Genomic DNA, 22,398 nt, shown 5'->3' on the forward strand with positions numbered 1-22,398 from the left:
ACTTGCTAATTTGCTACAGTAGCATGTGCACAGACACACAGCACCTTAACTTATCAATCCAAACCTTCTACTATTTTCCAAGCTTCAAGGCACTATGAAGCACATTAAATACTATTGTAGAATAAAAACAAAATGGCGCTAATACTCAAGCAGGTCAGGCAGCATTTGTAGAAAGAAAAACAGAGTTAACATTTCAAATTGAAGACTCCATCAATCCTGATAAGTCTTCAGCCTGAAGATTTGAGCCTGTTTCTCCTTTCCTCAGATGCTTCCTGGGCTACTGAATATTCTCAGGATTTTGTGTTTTTATTTCTGATTTCCAGCATCAGCCACTTTAATGATTATGTTCAAATTCTTTAAATTTAAATTTAGACATACAGCATGGTAATAGGCCATTTCAGCCCACGAGCACTTCCCTCCCAATTACACCTATGCCACCGGTATATTTTGAATGGTGGGAGGAAACCGGAGCCCCTGGTGAAAGCCCCGGGGAGAATGTACAAACTCCAGCCCTGGATTCGAACCTCAGACCCGATCACTGGGTCCGCTGTATAAAGGCGTTGTATAGTACTGGTATGCTAACCATGCCGCCCCATCATATTGAGTTTTGTTTGGAAATATAGCCGTTTAAAATGAATATTGAGAGAGACTTTTCACTGAAGCTAAATGAATGGATAAATTGCCTATTTCTGTTCTAGCATTTTATGTTGTACAAATACTAATCTTTAAATAAAAATATCTTTTATTCAATCCATTTACAGTGAAAGATGTTGTATGATTTAAAAAAAAATAGATGACTCAAATAAGCATTTGAAAAGCAATATTTTTCAGAAAATACGTGTCATAGAGTCAATAGAAATTTATTCACTAAACTTGTTATGAGAGCATCATCTAATCTCAGGGCTACTTTTCTGAGAGCATTTCATTTTTAACAACTAATGAATCATTTGGTTCATCTGTCTATTTATAAAAATAAAAAGCTAACAGATCAGGACATTCCTATTCCTACAATCATTCTATGCAGTTATCTTGCTCTTTTCATGTTCACACGATCCAACTTGACATTTACTTGGAGTGTAGCAGAATTTCACTCTGACCTCATGAATGGCTGTGCTTTATCTTATCAAGGTATAAGAATAATTTCTTTGCTATTTTGCAGCAGTCAAGTACAGAATAAACTGATCTGTTGCATGCAGTGATAGGCTCAAATTCAAATATTATGCCAACATTGCTAACATGTTCAATATTTTTGAAATTTCGACACCTTGAAAGCATTGCTTTTAAAATAATAATGAAATGAAGCTAGTCCTTGAGAAATCTAAAACTCTGAATAAATTGAGTGTGAACTCAGTGGGTCAGACAGCATTCATGGAGGGAAATGGTCAGTTGCCAATTTTTCTAGTTGGAATCTTTTTATTGAGACCAAAGAAGTGAGGTAGTAAGAACAAAAAGAAGGAAAAGGGATTTGCGGGGTGGGGGGGTGGGGGGCAATGCACAAGGCGAAGAAGGACTAAGAGGTAATCAATACTGGAGAAAAGGGGAGATCTCTTTTGTACACTCGCATTCCCAATGCTGTAACGTTCCCAAATTTCTTGTTAACAATAATATCACCTCCTTGGAACCATAAAACATTATTAAACAGAAAATAAGGCCCTTCGACCCTGTTAGTCTGTGCTGAGCTATTATTTTACCTTGTCCCATTGACCCAGTCCATAGCTATCCATATCCCCCCTCATCCAAGTACCTGTCCACATTCTTCTTAAATGTTAAAATTGAGCCCGCATTCATCACTTCAACTGGCAGCTCGTTCCACACTCCCACCGCTCTCTGTGTGAAGAAATTCCCCCTAATGTTCCCCATAAATCTCCCCTTTCACCCTTAACCCATGTTCTCTGCTTTGTATCTCACCCAATCTTGGAGGTAAAAGTCGACTTGCATTTTATCTGTACCCATTATCCTATCAAATCTCCATTCATTCTTCACTCCAGGAAATAAATTTAAATTTAGGTATACAGCACAGTAAAAGGCCATTTTGGCCCACGAGCCCATGCCGCCCAAATACACCCTATTAACCTAGACCCACCAGTACATTTCAAATGATGGGAGGAACCTGGAGCCTCTGGGGAAAACCCACACAGACACAGGGAGAACATTCACACTCCCTAAAGGTAGCGCAGGATTCAAATCCAGGTCCCGATTGCTGGCGCTTTAAGTGTTGCACTAACTGCTACACCAACGGTGCCGCCCTAACCTGTTTAACCTTTCCTTGTACCTCAGTTCCTTAAGTCCCAGCGACATCCTAGTAAGTCTTCTCTGCGCTCTTTCAATTTTATTGATATCTTTCTTGTAGTTAGATGACTACAGGGAAAATGCATCTTTAACAATTTTATCCTAACATCCCAACTCAATACTTATAAAGGCCAATGTACCAAAAGATCTCTTTATGACCCATCTACCTGTGACACCACTTTCAGGGAATTATGAATCTGTATTCCCAGATCCCTCTGTTCCACTACACTCGTCAGAGCCCTCCCATTTACCATGTATATCCTACCTTGATTTGTCCTTCCAAACTACAACATCTCATACCTGCCTGCATTAAATTCCAGCTGCTATTTTGCAGGCCATTTTCCCATCTGGTCCAGATCCCTCAGCTAGCTTTCTTTAATTGATGTTTATGAAAAATTGAACAGTACAGTTATATATTGTAATGTAAAATTCAAAACATAAGAAAAAAACCTTTATAATTCAAAACCCCGAAGCTAACAAGTGACAACAACCTGGTGATGGACAGCACAGCACTAAAGCTTCAGAACAACCCTAATTCTTTAGGTTATGATAATAGTCCATAAATGGGCCCCACATCTTTTGAAAGTTAATATTTGACTCTTTAATGGCATATCTAATTTTTTCTAAACTTACATAATATAATATCGCGTAACCATGGTAGGTGGAGTATTGTCTTCACAATTGCACTTTTGGCTATCGGTAAAGTAAAAGATAAAATTTGGTTTTAAGTTGGAGTCAGTAAAATATCATCATCTTGAAATGATCCAAACAGAGCAATTAAAGGGCAAGGTTCTAATTTGAAATTGATGATCACTGATAATCTTTGAAAGATATGTGAACCAAAGAAGCATTACCAATTTTACATTTGTCAAATAGAGGATTTATATCTGAATAAATATGAATCAACTTAACTTTAGACATATGTACTCTATGGACCACTTTAAATGGCAACAAACAGTGTCGTGCACAAAAGGAGGTCATATGAAACAGGTCACAAAAAGAGTCCCAAATATCATCTGCCAATGAAAGATTCAAATCCTATTCCTAATTGTTCTTGATTTTAACTAACGAGGCTATCCTTAAATCAAGCAAATCAGATAGCTTTGAAAGCCTTCCTTGTTGTCCACTACACCTCCAATCTTTGTGTCATTTGCAAACTTGCTGATCCAATTTACCATATTATCATCCAGATCATTGGTATAGATTGCAAACAACAATGGACCCAGCAACCTGAGGCACACGACTGGTCACAGGCCTCCAGTTTGAGAAGCAATCATCCACTACTACTTTCTGGCTTTTCCCATAATGCCAATGTCAAATCCAGTTTACTCCCTCACCATGAATACCAAGCAACTGAACCTTTCTGACTAACTTACCATCTGGGACTTTGTCAAAGGCCTGACTAAAGTCCATGTAGACAAACATCCACAGCCTTTCCTTCATCGACTCTCCTGGTTAGCTCCTTGAAAAAAACTCTATACGATTTGTTAAACAAGCTCATAACCATGTTGACTATCCCTAAGCAGTCCCTGGCTATCCACATACTTGTATATCCGATCTCTGTAATAGATTTGTGTTGTTAAATATAATTAATTAAATTAAATTAAAAGTTAGTTAAATCTAAAATCTTTAGTTATAAAATATATATTTCTTAGTAAACAAGTTTGGAGTTAAACATATTTCTAGTGAGGGCTGGATACAGGGTCACACACAGGTACACCATTGAACTCGGGAGTTAATTTTCGGAGTCGACGCTTGTGGAAAAACAGCCATAAAGTTGAAGAAGTGTTCTTAATTGAAAAGCATTTTTGTGAACAATTAGCATTATTCTAGCAGCTGTTTCAAAATTCAAATATCATTTGAGTGGTGTGTTAGACTTTCCAGAATCGTAAGCCACTTGATCCTTTTGGAACAGAGATGAGGTCAGAAGTTTCTATGGATATGGAGTGGTTTTGAAGAAAGGCAAAGGGTTCTGCAAAAATGAAACTAAGCTGTGGTGATGACATGTCGCATGATATCAGAGAACTATAAAATGAAGGGGGAGAGACATTTTGGACACCACTGAAGAAGATTGGATTAAAGCAGTAGTCTGTGGAAAGAGAGGGAGGTGCTGTTCTATATTGTACCCAACATAAGTGGTTTTTAAATAAGTAAGACCACTTCTGATTGCTCTTTTAAGAAAAGCGAGGCGGCCTCATTTATGTCCAGAAGATGGTCACTGCTGTTTGAGAAAGAAATCATTGGGAAGATCACAGTTCTGCAACCCTAACAAGATCGGGGGAAACTTGTGAAAACAATTGTAAGAAGAAATATTTCTCTGAAAGACAACTCATCAAGAGACTTGTGAGTTTAAAGAGATCCAAAGATATAATGTTTAAAAGTGCTTAATAATTATTTCTGAACTGTGATTTTTCAAAAGATCCTCAAGTTCAACAAGATGTTTGAAACTGGACTTTAAAATTGACTTTTTCAGATTTAAGCTTAAACTGTAATGGATTGAATTTAATCACACACATAATACATTTGTTTAGTGGAGTTTAAGATAGAGTTAAGTTTACAGATACGTAAGAAATATGTTATTAATAGTTTAATAAAAACTATTGTTTTGAATTTACCATTGACTGGTGAATTTTCCATTGCTGTTCCTTTGTTGGTGCTAATAAGGTTTTATTAGTTCATAACAGTAGACCTTCAATAACTTGCCGATTACTGATGTCAGGCTCGCCACTCTATAATTTCCCTGGGTTATTTCTGGAGCCCTTTTTAAACAATGGAACAATATGAGCTATCCTCCAGTACTCCAGCATCTTACTTGTGGCTAATGAGATTTTAAATGTAAATTCTTCTCCTCAAAACCTTTTGCATTTCCCTTTAATTTCAGTTTTCTTTGCCTTTGCTAAATGATCAACCTCTGACACCCCACTCCTTCCTTGCCAAAACACCCAATTGTCAACCTCTTTTCCTTCTTTCTCCTGTAACAGTCCAAATCCATCATTGTCTTTATGGTAACTTTATATTATATAAGCGTATACAGAGCCGTTGTCATACCCACACTCCTGTTCGGCTCCGAATCATGGGTCCTCTACCGGCACCACCTACGGCTCCTAGAACGCTTCCACCAGCGTTGTCTCCACTCCATCCTCAACATCCATTGGAGCGCTTTCATCCCTAACGTCGAAGTACTTGAGATGGCAGAGGTCGACAGCATCGAGTCCACGCTGCTGAAGATCCAGCTGCGCTGGATGGGTCACGTCTCCAGAATGGAGGACCATCGCCTTCCCAAGATCGTGTTATATGGCGAGCTCTCCACTGGCCACCGTGACAGAGGTGCACCAAAGAAAAGGTACAAGGACTGCCTAAAGAAATCTCTTGGTGCCTGCCACATTGACCACCGCCAGTGGGCTGATAACGCCTCAAACCGTGCATCTTGGCGCCTCACAGTTTGGCGGGCAGCAACCTCCTTTGAAGAAGACTGCAGAGCCCACCTCACTGACAAAAGGCAAAGGAAGAAAAACCCAACACCCAACCCCAACCAACCAATTTTCCGCTGCAACCGTGTCTGCCTGTCCCGCATCGGACTTGTCAGCCACAAACGAGCCTGCAGCTGACGTGGACTTTTTACCCCCTCCATAAATCTTCGTCCGCGAAGCCAAGCCAAAGAATTTCATTCTTATTAATCAAGTTTGTGATCTATCACAGCAGTAAAATAATCTTTAATCAAAGCCCTTGTGATGTTCTTTCTGTATATGATTGTTGGATTCTTTCCCATCATGTCCATAGTTCATATTTGTCATTGCTCCATCTCTATTTTATATCTGGATTGGTTCTGATTTTGCTTTATTCAATTTTTGCCTCTCACAGGCCAATTATAAACTTATCTTCTGCACCTGTACCACAATACATTTGTTCATCTAAGTTTTCTAGCCTTGTTGTGAATTATTGTGTAATTCCCCACACACAACGTCAGGTAATGACAATTTAGTTCTATTTTACCCTCTTCTCTTGCCCTTTGTTATCTCTCATTGTCAGACTGTTTGTTCAATGTCGTGCAGGATGAATAGACATCTGTTTGCGGTCCCCCCTCTGTCCTCCCTAACACAATCCTTCCATCTTTCAACCTTCCCAATTCTCCACCTCCCCCCTTACCTTCCCTACCTTTCTTTTCTACCCTCTGACCTCCCTTACCCTCCGCCTCATCCCAACATCCTCCATCACACCAATTCCCACTCTGACATCTGCTTGGTCTTTACCATCCTCGCTGACCCTTCCCTCTCTGAGATGGAGCACTTTGTCCTAAGGAGAGGGCTTACCTTTGTCCTCTTCAGCCCACAATGAGTTCTGTGCCATCATCTCCATTTCTGGGCCGACTTCCAAGACCATAACTCTCCAACCGCCAACCCAAGACCCTTCTCCCACTTTAAGCCTTCTTCCTTCACTTGGACACATCATTCTGGCTAGCTGCCCACTCTGGATCTTTTTAAATCCAATTGCCGCCGAGATATCAACTGTCTCAACTTCACCACTCCCTTTTCTTATTCTAATCGTACTTCCTCCGAATGCTCTGCCCTCCATTCTCACCATCAAACTCGCAAACAAGGTTGGTGTTGTTGCGGTCTGCTACACTGATCTCTAGCTTGCCGAGGCCAGACAACAGCTCTCAGACACCTCCTCTTAGGAGGACCCTTCCACAGGACCCACCACAGCTCATTAAGCCACTGTCTCCAACACTAACTTCAACCTCATCTCTTCTGGTCACCTCCCTCCCATAGCCTCCAACCTCATTGTTTCCCCTCCCAACATTGCTCGTTTCTAATCTTTACCTAAGATGTATAGGTAGACCTATTGTTTCTGCTTGCTCTTGTCCCACCTATCTAGTTTTGTCTTACCTTTGACTCTATCTTTTCTTCCCTGGACCAATACCTCCCCACCTACATCCATGATACCCCATATGCTCTCCATCTCTTCAGTGATTTCAGATTCCTTGATGATGGATGTCCAATCCCTTTATATCACAATTTCCCCCATACAGAAGGTTTTAAAGCACTTTGCTTCTTTCTGGACCAGAGACTCGACCAGTCACCCTCTACCACCACCCTCCTCCACCTGGCAGAACTTGTCCTCACACTGAACAACTTCTCCTTTAACTCATCCAAATCAAAGGAGTAGCCATGGGTACTGGGTACAGGTCAGTGGTCCAGGCAAAAAAATGGTTCAGCACACTAGAAGGGCCAAAAGTGCCTGTTTCTGTGCTGTAGTGCTCTATGGTTCTGTGGGTATCCAAGTGGGTCCCAGCCACGCCTGCCTGTTTGTGGGCTTTGTGGAGAAATCCATGCTGCAAGCCTACACAGACAAGGCCCCTCAACTCTTCCTCTGTTATATTGATGACAACATCAGAACTGCTTCATGCATCTGCAATGAGCTCGTCAACTGCATTCATTTCACGGCCAGTTTCCATCCCAATTTCAAACTCACCTAGCCCATCTCCGACAACACTCTCCCCTTTTTAGATGTCTCTGTCTCCATCTCGGGAGACAAGCTTTCCGTTAATATATATTACAAACCCACTAACTTCCACAACCATCTTGGTTAAACTTCCTCACATCCTGTCCCCTGCAAAGATTCTATCCCCCTTCTCTCAATTTCTCTGCCTCCACAACATCTGTTCCCAAGATGAGGACTTCCAGTCTTGATCATCTGAAATGTCTGACTTCTTCCACAAAAGTGGCTTCCACTCCACCATCAACTCAGCCCTCACCTGCATCTCCTTCATTTTCCATACATCTGCCCTGGCCCCCTCTGCCCCAGATGCAACAAATACAAGATTCCTCTTGTCCTCACCTATACCCCACCACCCTCTGCATTCAACACATTATCCTCTGGAACTTGCAACAGAATCATGCTACTAGACACATCTTTCCCTCTCTGACTTCCACTCCCTTCATGACTCCCTCGTGCACTCATCCCTCCCCACCATTTGCACCCCACCCCCAGCATCTTCCCCTGTGGCCACTGTGTCCTCCACCTATTACATCCTGCCTTTGCGATCACGCCTCCCCCCCACCCTTACCCTTTTACTTGGATGCCTGCCAACATTTTTCTGCACCTTCGGGCTCAGGCCCGAAACTTCAGTTATGTATTTTTATCTTTGCTTTTATAAAGTCACTGTTTGACCTGCTGAATTTCTCCAGCATCATGTTTTTACTTCAACCATGGTATCTGCACACTTTTGTGTTTTACCTCTGTTCGTGGTCTCCTGCATTATTATAATGTGGCCATACACAAGCTTGAGGAACACCACCTCATCCTCTGTCTGGCATGCTGCAGCCTTCAATGTCAGATACTTCAGCTTCAGGTAACTCACATTATTGGTCTGTTTAGAACTGGCCAGTTCTGCCAGAGGCTGTCAATAAAGGTTTTAAAGATTGCCTTGATGTTGGCAGACAAAATAAGGGATGAGAACAGGAATTGTCCTTTGTGTCACTAACCCCAAAGATCGTAACCAATTTCTTTTACTTTAATGTTATTTTCCTGCACTAATCTGATTTTTAGATGATCTTTCATATTTTTCTTATGATATTGGAGGCTATGCAGCCCACTGGCTCTCAACATAATCCCATTCCCTCACTGATTTTTCATGTAACCTATCTTTTCATAGATGTCCGTTACACTATTTGGGTGGCACGATTAGTATCGTGGTTAGCCCAACGCTATTACAGTGCCAGTGACCCGGTTCAAATCCAGCATTGTCTGTAAGGAGTTTTCTCCCCATGTCTGCATAGATTTCCTCTGAGTCCTCTGGTTTCTAAAGATGTATGGGGGTTAGTAAGTTAATTGGTCACACAGGTGTATTTGGGTAACGTGAACTCGTGGGCCGGAACAGTGTGTTACGGTGCTATATCTCTAAATTAAATTTAAAAATTGAAAAAAAACTCCTGACAGCAACTAGTGAACTCATAAGCCTTGTTATTTATTTGAAAATAAATCTCCACTTTACTGTTATTCTTCCAATTTAATGACAGAGTGGCTTCAGGTCTTTGGATCCTTGGCCTCTCTTCCAAGGAAGGTGAGATGTATACGGTTTGCATCTGAACTGGAGGGCAGCAATATCCTTACCGGAAGGTTAAACTTATTGAATGTACTGACAAATTTAATGTACAATTATGTAGTATGCTTTAAATATTAAAGGGAGCAAATCAACTTGTCTGACAGTTTCAAAGACCCGAGGGTGCTGCATTATTGGAGTTTTAGTGTGGCAGGTAGTGTGACCAGTTATCTTTCTCTCTGTATCAACACACAATCTGTTGGATGATCTCCATGGCTCAAGCAGCATCAGTGGAGAAAACTGATGCTCAATCTGCTGGATTCCTCAAGCAGATCATGTGTTGCTCCAGTTTCTAGTATTTGTCTACTCTCATGTGTCTCCACTTTATCTGTGTGGATTTGGTTTGGGATTGGAGATTTTCTTTCTTGTATTCCTTTTTGCGAAAACCACTGTGTTGTTGCCTCTCTTTTTAAATGACAAATCTTGTTTGGGAATATTTAATTATTTGTGCACACGTTTATAACAGACAGCAGCTGTCTTTGTACTATGGTTTGCTGGGAACAGGCAGTGAATATTTAGTAAATTCTTCACAAAGCAGGCTGTTTTTTAATATCAATTTACGGGTCTGTGTTTGGTTTCAGCTTTTGATTTGAATGACATTTTGTTGTAAGGACACTTGTATTACATAAAGAAGTCCAGAGACTGAATAAGCTCAGACTATGTCGCATTGCCTAATTTAGTGTAAACCATATCATCTTACCAAGGCTGGGGTAAGATAGAATTACGCTACCTCCTGATGAATTGCTTCATTTTTGTTTTCAATGCTTTAACCAAAGTTGAAATGCATCTTGCATTGTGTAAGTGCTGCTTAATATTCCAGGAAAATTGTAGCACCCTGGAAAATGTTTTGTTGATTAGCTTATCTGACACTAGTGGAGGTATTTTGTCTGTGATATTTGAATGAGGTAAATAAAACAGAGTGGCATTGAAAATTGTCGCATCAGCTGGACATGGAACAGTAACTTGTAACTTCACCATCAGAACTCATAAACAGGTTAATTTGAATGTCAAAAGTCCTGAGTATGATTCCTTTTGCGGTAAGTTTGTATCATTTGCTAGTTTATTTATTTCTTGATTAATCACATACAAAATAAACTTAATTTTTAAAAAAATGGTCATTATTCATAGGATATGGATTTCACTGGTTATGGTCTTCATTCTCCTTAATTGAACCAGGACTGGGGGGGGGGGGGGGAGGAGAGGGTAGTAGTTAAGAGTGGAGTAAATTTGTGGGTCTGGAATCATTTAGTCTTTACAGGGTAAGGGTAGCTAATTTATTTTCCCTGTAGGACATGAGTGAACATGATTGGTGTTTCCAACAATCATTAGTTTCATGGTTGCAGTGATTGAGTCAAGCTTTCTTAAATTTCACATTGTATTTAACTACTTGAATGTTAATTCCCCAGCTCCCACGGTGAGTTTCAGACTTGGATCACTGGATCAATGGTCTGAATCTCTGGATTTTAGTCCAGTATTCCTACCTCCATTATGCTGGATTCTTTACCTGTTGCTTTAGGTCTTCCCTGAAACATAGGTTTGGAGTTGAATCTAAGTAGGTTCAGTATTTGATCTCCACTGAGTAATCTGTGGAAGTTGGCACCTCCAAATCATTGGGTATCTACCTCTGGGTTACATGTTTCTGTCCATTGCAGCCCAAAGTGCCATTTTCTGCTGAGAGCTCCTAGTACTTTGGTGTGGCAAAGTACAGCATGCAAACTGGTGGTCACAACACAGGCTGTTGGCCACACTCAGAATGGCTTTAAAAGTCAGTGAGGCTCTCAGAATTTTTCCTGAGGTTTATGAATAAGCTGAAGGTTTGGAATAGAACAATATGAAGTCTGGTTTATTCCCAACCATAATGCTATTTCTTTGAAACTATATCCAGAAGGAGCTACAAAAAAGGAAAGGCTTGCATTCATGTGAACAATTGCACAACTTCTGAACTCCACAATTTTAAAACCAATGAAATACTTTGAAATGCATTTACCGTTTCCATCTTAAGTGTGCAATTTAGTTGCATTCAATAAACTTCCAAGAAACAGCATTGAAATAAATTATTATTTTTGTGTCAGTGAATGTCATTCAGCTCTTCAACTTCACTGCAAAATTATACCTGAAGTCTTTTTCATTCATCTGTCAGCCTTGTATAAATGTAATTGCCAATGTTAATCACATTTAGCAGATTCTCTTTCAAAGAATTGAATTCATAGCAATTTCTTCATTTTATTTAATTTGTATTCTTCACGTGTGACTTTTAAATCCTTGGCAACAGAAGTAAATTGCTTATCTTTGAGTTATTCATACCCATTCACTATTTTGAAGTCTGTTATTTGAATCCTTGCCTCATTCTGCTTTTATAAGCTTCTAATAATCTTTGTCTCAGGATCACATCTATCAACTTTCTTTAAATTACCTGCAGATTTTTGTTGCTTTTTTGAAAAAAGAGCTTGCTTAAATTAATATTTTACAATGCTTTACAAATTTTAGAGAGGAAATGAACCGCGGTATATTGAAATAAAACTAATGTCCTTGAGATGGAACTCAATACCGGCTTGGCCTTGACAATAATTTAATATTAACTGGTTTACAAATACAAACAAAACCCTGTTCATTCCCATTAATAAAGTAGCGAATTTATTGCTTGCACTAATGAGCTATAACTTGCTTTTAAATATTGCCAGTCATTTCTTTATCCTTCATTTAAAATGTCTGAAATTCTTTGAATGTAGCCTTTTCTCTCCACATTAATCACTGAGTAATAGAACTTTGACTCAGCAACTAATTTGTTTTATTACTAGAAATGCCCTACTTAATATTTTACTGCAGAATGAACAATGGTTGAAGTATAACAGATGTTTTGATGACTGAATGTTTTCATTATTTATCTCATCTATTTGTTATTAATTTCTAAGAAATACCTCACATGTAGAACTTTAAATCTAAAGACGTTCTGAAAACTTGTGTCAATTCAGTTTACTAGCTAACAGTTATTTGATTGATTCCATTATCTTTCTAAAGCATTCCAGTTGATAAGTTATGAACTATTCATTTTAACAGCATGCCCATAATTTTTTATAATTTTTATTTAATAGATCTGACTTTGTAATTATTTTCTGATTACCAGTTAGCTTGTTTTTAAGGTTCTAAAAATTGATATTCAGAACCTTGTTATCTCTATTTCGCTGTATGTTATTGGGCCGAATTGCTAAACCTGTTCTCCCTGCTTAGTCTTTTGTGATCCTGTGTTGTTTTCTTTGGAGATACAGATTGAGTCTCCACTTCTTAGCATGCCAGTCAATCTGGAAAAAGAAGTACAATTCCTTGGGTACTCTCTGTATCAACTTCCATGACAACAGCAGTACTCACGAGACTACAAACTGCATGAATCACTCCATTCATGAATGGCAGGGGTAAGGTGGAAGTGTGGAGACCAGGGAAGGTGAGAATGTAAGGTGTGAAAGAGTGACAGGAAAAGTGAACTAGTTGAGATTAAAGTGCAGGGTGAAGGGGGAATGATGTAGCCACCATTTAATTGATTGGGGGATGGTAAAGTGATTTTAAAAAGTGGCGGGGTTGCTGCAATGGAAGCGTTGCCGCTGGTGCGGACCCGCCAAGAGTGGGGAGAGAAAACACAGCGCTCATCTACAGAGTTCCTTCACTTAAGTCCAACTACCGATGGTGGTTTATTTTAAAATCCTGCATCTGAGGGGTCTCGACCCAAGATGCGCTGCCTTTGTTTGGCAGCAGCCTCGAGGGGTTGCAGAGTCCAGGGAAGCGGAGGACTGGTGCAGAACATCAGAAAACCAGGATACCACCCCCCATTTGAGAAGGGGAAGCAGTGGAGATGATCCATGGTGGCAGACCAATGAGGGTCTCTATGGCTGAAGAACATACAGGCAGCAGGCTGTTGGTGACACATGGACTGTGGTCAAAGGACTCATAACCAGGCTGACTGTAAGGGCCTCCGGGCAATTTCTGCTGATATAAAATCTTTGGCTGCCTTCCAGCAGACTAAAGTCAATTTTGTGTAATATTATACTTGTTTTATTACATGACAATAAAGGAATCTTGATCTTGATATAGCACCAAACATCACATGGGGTGCAAAAGTGTATGTTCCAGCTTGAACTGAGGAGAATAGGTTGGGTAGTCAAAAGAGCTGGAGCCTCAAGCATCTCAACCTTCTCAGATAAGTGACAGGCTCTTTTAGACATCCTTCTGGGCAAGTGAGGAGGACATCTGAACCCTGACTTCAATTGACCCCAAGAATGGACTCTTCAGATATAAACTGAGGAAGGCTGCCCAACTGTCTTCCAAGAATGGATCGATGATTTTACTTTCTAGTGTTACAGAGTTCTGAGTTGTGTATTGGCCCATGTGTTGTGTGGTTTTATGTTAAAAAGTGACAGTTTGCCTTAGAGAGCCAAGATGAAGGTGGACTGCTGAGAGAGTGGGAGATGAACTGAGCATGTGCAGAAAATGATCTAAAAAAAATTTCTGGACTTGAACGATAAACCACCACTGGATGGTGCTGTGGAGTGGAAGAAGGGGTAGATCATGCTTGACAAACCTGATGGAGTTCTTCGAGGGGGTTACAAAAAAGGTTGATGAAGGGAAAGCTGTGGATGTTGTCTATTTGGACTTTAGTAAAGCTTTTGACAAAGTTCCCCAAAGGAGGTTAGGAAAAAAGGTGGAGGCATTAGGTATAAATAAGGAGGTAGTGAAATGGATTCAGCAGTGGTTGGATGGAAGGTGTCAGAGAGTAGTGGTAGAAAATTGTTTGTCCAATTGGAGGCCGGTGACTAGTGGAGTTCCTCAGGGTTCGGTCCTGGGTCCACTATTATTTGTTATATATATTAACGATCTGGATGTAGGGGTAGAGAATTGGATAAGCAAGTTTGCGGATAACACAAAGATTGGTGGTGTTGTGGACAGTGAGGTAGATTACTGTAGATTAAAAGGTGATTTAGGAAGGCTGGAGGTGTGGGCTGAGAAATGGCTGATGGAATTTAATACAGAGAAATGTGAGGTGCTGCATTTTGGAAAGGCAAATTTAAATAGGTCATATACATTGAATGGTAGACAATTGAGGAGTGCAGAGCAACAAAGGGATTTAGGAGTTATGGTAAATAGTACCCTCAAGGCTGATACTCAGGTAGATGGTGTGGTGAAGAAGGCATTTGGAATGTTGGCCTTCATAAATCGAAGTATTGAATTCAAGAGTAGGGAGGTTCTGATGAAATTGTACAAGGCATTGGTGAAGCCAAATTTGGAGTACTGTGTACAGTTTTGGTCACCAAATTATAGGAAAGATATAAACAAAATAGAGAGAGTGCAGAGAAGGTTCACGAGAATGTTGACAGGATTTCAGGGTCTGAGTTACAGGGAAAGGTTGTGCAGACTGGGGCTTTTTTCTCTGGAGCATAGAAGATTGAGAGGGGACTTGATAGAGGTGTTTAAGATTTTAAAAGGGACAGACAGAGTAAATGTGGATAGGCTTTTTCAATTAATAAAGGGGGAGATTCAAACTAGAGGACATGGTTTAAGATTGAAGGGGGAAAATTATAAGGGGAACATGAGGGGAAATTTCTTTACGCAGAGGGTGGTGAGGATGTGGAATGAGCTTCCGGCAGACGTGGTCGAGGCGGGATCATTGGTTACATTTAAGGAAAGACTGGATCGTTACATGGATAGGAGGGGACTAGAGGGGTATGGACCGGGTGCTGGTCAGTGGGACTAGGAGGGTGGGGATTTGCTACGGCATGGACTAGTAGGGCCGAATTGGCCTGTTCTGTGCTGTAAGTGGTTATATGGTTATATATGGTTATAAGGCCCAGAACATGAGTCATGGTCTGGAGGACAGTTTAGAATGTTGGGATTTCAAAAAAGATGAACATTCTGAAGGTAGCCAGAAGGATCCGGACCAAGCCCGTTGTTCCTCTCTCTGCAAGCAACACAAGACAATTTCGAATTTTGAATTCTCTCAAAGATCTTTTGGCTTCAGTTTACCAAACAAACTGAATTTTGTTTATGATCTTCGCTTCGGTTGAGAATGAAGTTTTGTGAGTCTTGTGTGTTTTGTGTCTAAGTTTTTCTGTGGGGTGGTTGGAAATATAACTTAGACTTTAATTACATATGTTATATTTAGGCTGGGGAATTTATTAGTTTTACACTGTTATAGAAATTTTCAAAGTAACCAGTGGGCATTGTTATAAAAGAGGGGATTTTGAATTAAAGTTTGAAGGTGAACTTTTGTTAATAAAGTAATTGTTCATCTTTACCCCTGTGTAATATGCCTTCTTTGTGGTTGCTGGTTTGATCTTGTAACATAATTTGGGGGAATCGTCTGGGATCAAACCAATTTGGAAGCTTTAGGAGCGTTTGACTTGTGCTTAGTTATCAGTCATCTGACTTTGACTCAACCTCCAGCTTGAAATTAAAAATAAACGGTGAATGTATAAATCACCAGCAGAAAAACCAGCAACTATGAATATTGACCAGTTCATAGCGAACCCTTCAGTGTTTAATTTAAAAATGGCTAAAAAGTCAGAACTGTTGGTTATAGTTGGCAAGTTAAAACTTCTTACAGTAAGAACTGGGATGAAAAAAAAATGAAATTGCCCAAAAGATTGTTAAGCACTATGTAGGAAAGTGGGTATTTGAAGAAGCTGCATTAGAACAGTTTCCAAAGGAGAAAAGTTCAGAGGAAGTTGGCTTTGAGAAAACTAGAGTTAGAGGAAAAAGAGAGGCAGAAAGCAAAGTTGAACTGGAAACAGTAAGGCAGGCAGAAAGGGAAGAGAGAGAGGAAAAAAGAGAGGCAGAAAGGAAAGCCAAACGGGAAGCAGTAAGGCTGACAGAAAGGGAAGAGGGAGAGGAAAGAAGAGAGGCAGAAAGGAAAGCCGAACGGTAAGCAGTAAGGCAGGCAGAAATGGAGGAGAGAGAGAAAGAATGGAAGCATGAGCTAGAACTAGCTAAATTAAAGCTGACCCTAACACAAGGAGAAGGAGAAGCCCAAAACCCACGTGCTGGTCAGGAGGAGAGGTTTCTGGTCAGTAGAGAAGTGAGGTTAGTTCCTCCATTTGAGGAAGCTGAAATAGACCAGTATTTTCAGCATTTTGAGAAAGTAACTAAATTTAAAATGGCCTCCAGACCAGTGGTCACTCTTACTACAAAGTATTCTTAAAGGGAAAGCCCAACAGGTGTATTCATGTCTCACGGTACAACAAGCAGCTGATTTAGAATTTGTAAAGCAGGCTATACTCCGATCTTATGAACTAATCCTAGAGGATTATAGATAAAAGTTCAGGAGTTTTAAAAAGGGAAGCAACCCAATCTTACCTGGATTTTGCTTATAGGAAGGTTGTGTGTTTTGATCGGAGGTGTGTGGCAATGAAAGTAGAAAATAACTTTGATTTATTGAGGGAAATCATTCTGATTGAGGAGATTAAAAATTGTATTCCTGACGATATTCAAGTGTACTTGGCAGAGAAAAATATAAAAACTTGGCAAGAATTGGCTAAATTCGCAGAGGAATATGCTTTAACCCACAAGCCTAAGTGGACACCAGGGAAAACCTTTCAAAGGAATACTGCTGATAATCCAAGTAGAGTAGAAAGAAAATCTAGAAGTGAGGTTAAAGGGAGAGGAAGAGAAATGGGTGAAGGAAAAATTTTTGAGTGTTATTTGCCACTATTGTAAGAAGCCAGGGAAATAATAGCAAATTGTTCTGTACTGAAAAGGAAGAAAGAGCAGGGGGTGGTACAGAGTGAGAAAGTTAGGGATATTTTTAAACCATTCATGACTGAAGGTTTCATTTTGGTTGAAGAAGGATCCAATCAAGTGCCAGTTAAAATCCTGTGGGATTCTGTAGTAGCCCAATCGTTTGTATTAAGCAATGTTTTGAATTTTGGTGAGGAGATCTATACTGGAGATGTGAATTTAATTAAAGGCATTGGTGGTGAAGCAGAGCCTATACCTTTGCATAGAATAGTGATTAAATCAGACTTAGTTAATGGCCTGGTTACAATAGGGATAAGATCAAGTCTGTCGATGGATAAAGTTTTTCTTTTGTTAGGAAATGATTTAGCAGAGGGTAAAGTCATACCTGTGGTGAAACTCACAAATAAGCCATTGGTTTATGAGTCTGAAAAGGATTTAGAAATCTACCCTGCGTGGGCCATTACTAGAGCTATGTCCAGAAAAAAGGTAGAGGTTGCGAAAGTCTGTGATGATCCTATAGTGGAGGCAAGCATTGAGGACAAACCTAAGGATCCAGCTTTGCTGTTGTCAAGAAAAGAATTAATAGCTTGACAAAAGCATGATCCTGATCTTGCTGGGATAAGAGATAAGATTCTGTCTAACCAGGAAATTGAAACTGTGCCAGTAGGTTACTTTGTTCAGGATAGAATATTGATGAGAAAGTGGAGACCACAAGTGATACTTGCCAGTGAAAACTGGGGAGTAATAAGGCAAGATGTAATTCCCAAAACTTAAAGGAATGAAATATTAAAGTTGGCTCATAGTACACCTTTAGGAGGTCATCCTGGAGTGAAGAAGATGGTAGAAAAGATAAGGAAACAGTTTTATTGGCTGAAATTAAGAAAGGATGCTGTGAACTTTTGTAGAACCTGTCACACTTGTCAACTGGTGGGCAAGCCTAATCGAGGACCACCAGTGGCACTTTACAACCCATCCCTGCTTTCGGGGAGCCCTTCTCAAAAGTGATAGTGGATTGTGTTGGCCCATTGCCAAAAAACAAAACAGGAAATGAGTATTTGTTAACACTCATGTGCATGGCTTCAAGATTTCCAGAGAAATATTTCCCCTGAGAAATATTAAAGTGAAGATGATTGTGAAGGCTATACTAAAATTTATCTCACTGTTTGGCCTACCAAGGGAAATTCAATGGGACCAAGGGAGTAATTTTATGCTTGGAATATTTCAACAGGTGGTGTATGAATTGGGAGCCCATCAAATTGTGTCATCTCCCTATCATCTTGAAAGTCAAGGGGCCTTGGAAAGGTTCCATTTAACTGTGAAAAATATGATGAGGGGTTATTGCGTGGAAAATAATAAGGATTGGATGAAGGAATCCATTTGTTATTGTTTGCTGATAGGCAACTCAGGAGTCTCTTGGCTTTAGTCTATTTGAGTTGGTGTTTGGTCATGAAGTCAGGGGTTCATTACTATAGTTGAAGGAACAATGGATACATTATGATATACAATCAAATCTGTTGGACTATGTTTTTAAATTTAAACAGGCTTGCGAGATGGCAAGGAAACATTTTAAAAACTGCTCAGGGAAAAATGAAAATTTGTTATGACCAAAAAGCAAAAATTAGGGACATTAAACCTGACGACAAAGTATTGGTTTTGTTTCCAATGCAGTCAAACCCTTTGAGAACTCAGTTTTCAGGACCATTTAAGGTGAAATCAAAAATTAACCAGACCACCTATGTCATTGAGACACCTGATCGTCGAAGAGATATACAGGCCTGTCACATGAAGATGCTTAAACCTTACTTTGAGAAAATGACTGAGGAGGAGACTAGGATTCCAACCAAGGAGCTAATTATGGAGGAAAGTAAGGAGGATGTAAGTTTCTTGGAAGGTCATGGAACACAGAAAGTGATAATCCCCAGGCTGGAAAATTCTATAGTTTTGCAAAACTTAGACACCAAGTTAATGCATTTGACTAAATCAGAAAGGGAAGAAATGAAGACATTATTTATGAAATTGAAGGATATATTCCCAGATGTTCCAAGAAGAACTACTATGGCTTGTCATGATGTGGAGGTCGGTGATGCTAAGCCTATTAAGCAGCATTCTTACCGAGTTAATCAGGAAAAGAACTGATTGTTGAATCAAGAGGTGGATTATATGCTCAAAAATGACATCATCTGAAAATCAAGTTCAAATTGGAGTTCATCCTGTGTTCTGGTGCCTAAGCCAGATGGCACAATTAGGCTTTGTACAGATTATCGAAAGGTAAACATGGTGACAAAGACTGTTGCGTTCCCTATTCCCAGAATAGATGAATGTATAGATGAGGTGGGGAAGGCTAAGTTTCTTACAAAGATTGATCTCTTAAAAGGATACTGGTGTGTTCCTTTGACAGAGAAAGCCAGGGAGATTTCTGCATTTGTTACATCTTTGAGATTGTATGAGTATAATGTTATGCCTTTCGGGATGAAAAATGCACCTGGCACATTTCAGAGAATGATTAATGAAGTAATTCAGGGTTTAGAGCACACAGGAGCCTATATCAATGATTTAGTAATTAGTACAGATACATGGGAAGAACACATGCTTGAATTAGAGCAGTTATTTCAGAGACTGGTGGAAGCACACCTCACAGTGAATTTGCACGAGAGTGAGTTTGGACATGCCACTGTAATTTATCTGGGTTATGTGGTAGGACAGGGACAGGTGGCACGAAAGTATTGGCTATCACTGTGTTCTCTATCCCCAGTAATAAGAAAGCTCTTCATAGATTTCTAGGTATCATTGGCTACTATTGTAGATTTTGTAAAAAGTTTGCAGAAATTGCACTCCCATTAACAAAACTACTTAGAAAGAAAGAAAAATTTATCTAGTCAGATGCATGCCAGGAAGCGTTTCTGAAGTTAAAGGCCATTTTATGCCATCAGCCTGTACTTGTGTCCCCTAACTTTGAAAAGCCATTCTTTTTAGCCATGGATGCCAGTGATGAAGAGGCTGGTGCTGTACTGTTACAGAAGAAGGATGATGAAGGAGTAGATCATCCTATTTCGTACTTCTCAAAAAGGTTTAACGACCATCAACGAAATTATTCAACCATTGAGAAGGAGTGATTAGCACTTGTTTTAGCATTGCAACATTTTGACGTGTATATTTGTACTTCTCAAAAATTATCAATAATATACTGATCATAATCCATTAGTTTTTCTGTCTAAAATTAAAAATAAGAAGACGGTTATTGAATTGGAGCTTACTATTACAAGAGTATGATTTAATTATTACACACATAAAGGGGACAGATAATGTAATAGCAGATTTTTTGTCAAGATGTTAATCTGGGTAGATGTGAATTTAATCACATACTTATTGAAAAAAAATAGTGTTTATTTAGTTTAATTTATGTAATACTTCCATTAATTGTTAAAAATTTGTTCTCGTGGACCAAATTTTTTTTAGCAGAGGAGGTGTTACAGAGTTCTGTGTTGTGTATTGGCCCATGTGTTATGTGGTTTTATGTTAAAAAGTAACAGTTAAGCTTTGAGAGCCAAGATGAAGGTGGACTGCTGAGAGAGTGGGAGATGGACTGAGCATGTGCAGAAAATGAAAAAAATTCTGGACTTGGACAATAAACCACCACTGGGTGGTGCTGTGGAGTGAAAGAAGGACCAGAGCATGAGTCCTGGTCTGGAGGAAAGTTTAGAATGTTGGGATTTCAAAAAGGATGAACATTCCGAAGGCAGCCAAAAGGATCTGGTCCAAGCCAGTGGTTCCTCTCTCTGCAAGCAACACAAGTCAACTTCGAATTTTGTCCTCTCTCTCTAAAACCAAATAAACTGAATTTTGTTTATGACTTTGCTTCAGTTGAAATCAAAGTTTTGTGAGTCTTTAGTGTTTTGTGTCGAAGTTTTTCTGTAGGCTAGTTAGAAATATAACTTAGACTTTAATTACATATGTTATATTTAGGCTGGGGAATTTATTAGTTTTACACTTATAGAGATTTGCATAGTAACCAGTGGGCATTGTTATAAAAGGGGGAATTTGAATTAAAGTTTGAAGGTGAATTTTTGTTAATAAAGTAATTGTTCATCCTTACCTCTGTGTGATATGCCTTCTTTGTGGTTGCTGGTTTGATCTTGTAACACTAAAGCCCTGCAGATGTGAGCGTCTGTCAGATTTAACATTCTGAGGTAAACATTCAGGGCTTGACAAAACCTGACATCTTAAGGGAGAGGAGTAAAAGAATAGATAAAGCAAGGAACAGTCTCCCAGAATTATTTATGGGCTAGAAGAAGAAAGTGTATTTCCCCTGTTCTCTCCCCCACCCCATCCTGTGCTTTCCTCCAAAATTAATTTTTCTTTAATTTCTATATTGTGATTTCTCTAACACAGCAATTCTCAACAGGGCTATTCAGTCCCTTTGAGGGACACAGCACATTTAAGAGGGGTCACATACTGAAATTGTAAAATAATTTTATGTTTTCTATGTAGTCGATAGGAGAGAAATACAGAAGAAACCAACTAAATTTGACTGCTTCACAGGGAAGGAGCCCCATAAATTATGAGCAGAGTCCTAAGGGGGCTACAGCCTAAAAAGGTTGAGAATGCCTATTTTAACATACAAAATCTACTTTCCCCTCAGATACTGCCACCACAAGGCCCTTTCCCCATGCCTCCCTGTCCAGTTTTGAAACATACTATATCCACATGATCTCTCCACTGCTCCTGCTGGCTTCTGAGATACTACTCTCTGCCATGTGTCTGTACCCTCAACTGCCTTCCAGTCTCTTACTATTGGCTAAGAACTGAGGTATAAAAGTTCTCTTGGGATCTTACAATTTAACCTGGTGGGTGTCCATGTTTACAGGCATGCAATTTTAGCTAAATTGATTTTCAATTTATTTAGGGTGGCCATTCCAAAAGGAGGACATGGTCATGGGTTACTTAATATACATATACACACATACTATAAAAATTATATATTTATTTTTAATATGAATGGCTATCCTAATTGACATTTTAGGAGAAAATGCTTTGTCTACACTCATGGAAAACAGGGGTATTTTGCTTGGATTGTTAATTAACAAACCATATGGTAACCAATGACACTTGCCAGCTTTCACTTATACTTTGATGAAGTACTCAAGCCCGAAACAATGGTTATGTATATTTGCCTTTGTTACATAAAGGACACTGTTTGACACAATTCTCCAGTATTGTGTGTGTTTTACTAATGATTATAGAAGGCACCTGATCACCACTTTCTCAAAGGCAATTAAATACAAGCAGTT

The 22,398-nt window shown here is 39.5% G+C and overlaps 1 protein-coding gene across 26 annotated transcripts in view; it reads left to right on the forward strand.

The window, feature by feature from the left end:
• The window catches only part of LOC138764018 (sorbin and SH3 domain-containing protein 2-like), a 555,886-nt gene that overhangs the window by 309,111 nt on the left and 224,377 nt on the right, over window positions 1-22,398 (forward strand). For 2 of the 26 annotated variants that reach the window (XM_069939285.1, XM_069939362.1), the window contains exon 1: window positions 4,614-4,632. The exons of 23 other annotated variants lie outside the window; for them this stretch is intronic. The gene's annotated coding sequence lies outside the window, so the exon portion shown is untranslated. Of the gene's footprint in view, window positions 1-4,613; window positions 4,633-22,398 lie in introns of those variants that run through there. One more of the 26 variants, XM_069939259.1, reaches the window with a different exon arrangement.

The sequence above is a fragment of the Narcine bancroftii genome, chromosome 1 (assembly GCF_036971445.1).
Source record: "Narcine bancroftii isolate sNarBan1 chromosome 1, sNarBan1.hap1, whole genome shotgun sequence".
NCBI lineage: Eukaryota > Metazoa > Chordata > Chondrichthyes > Torpediniformes > Narcinidae > Narcine > Narcine bancroftii.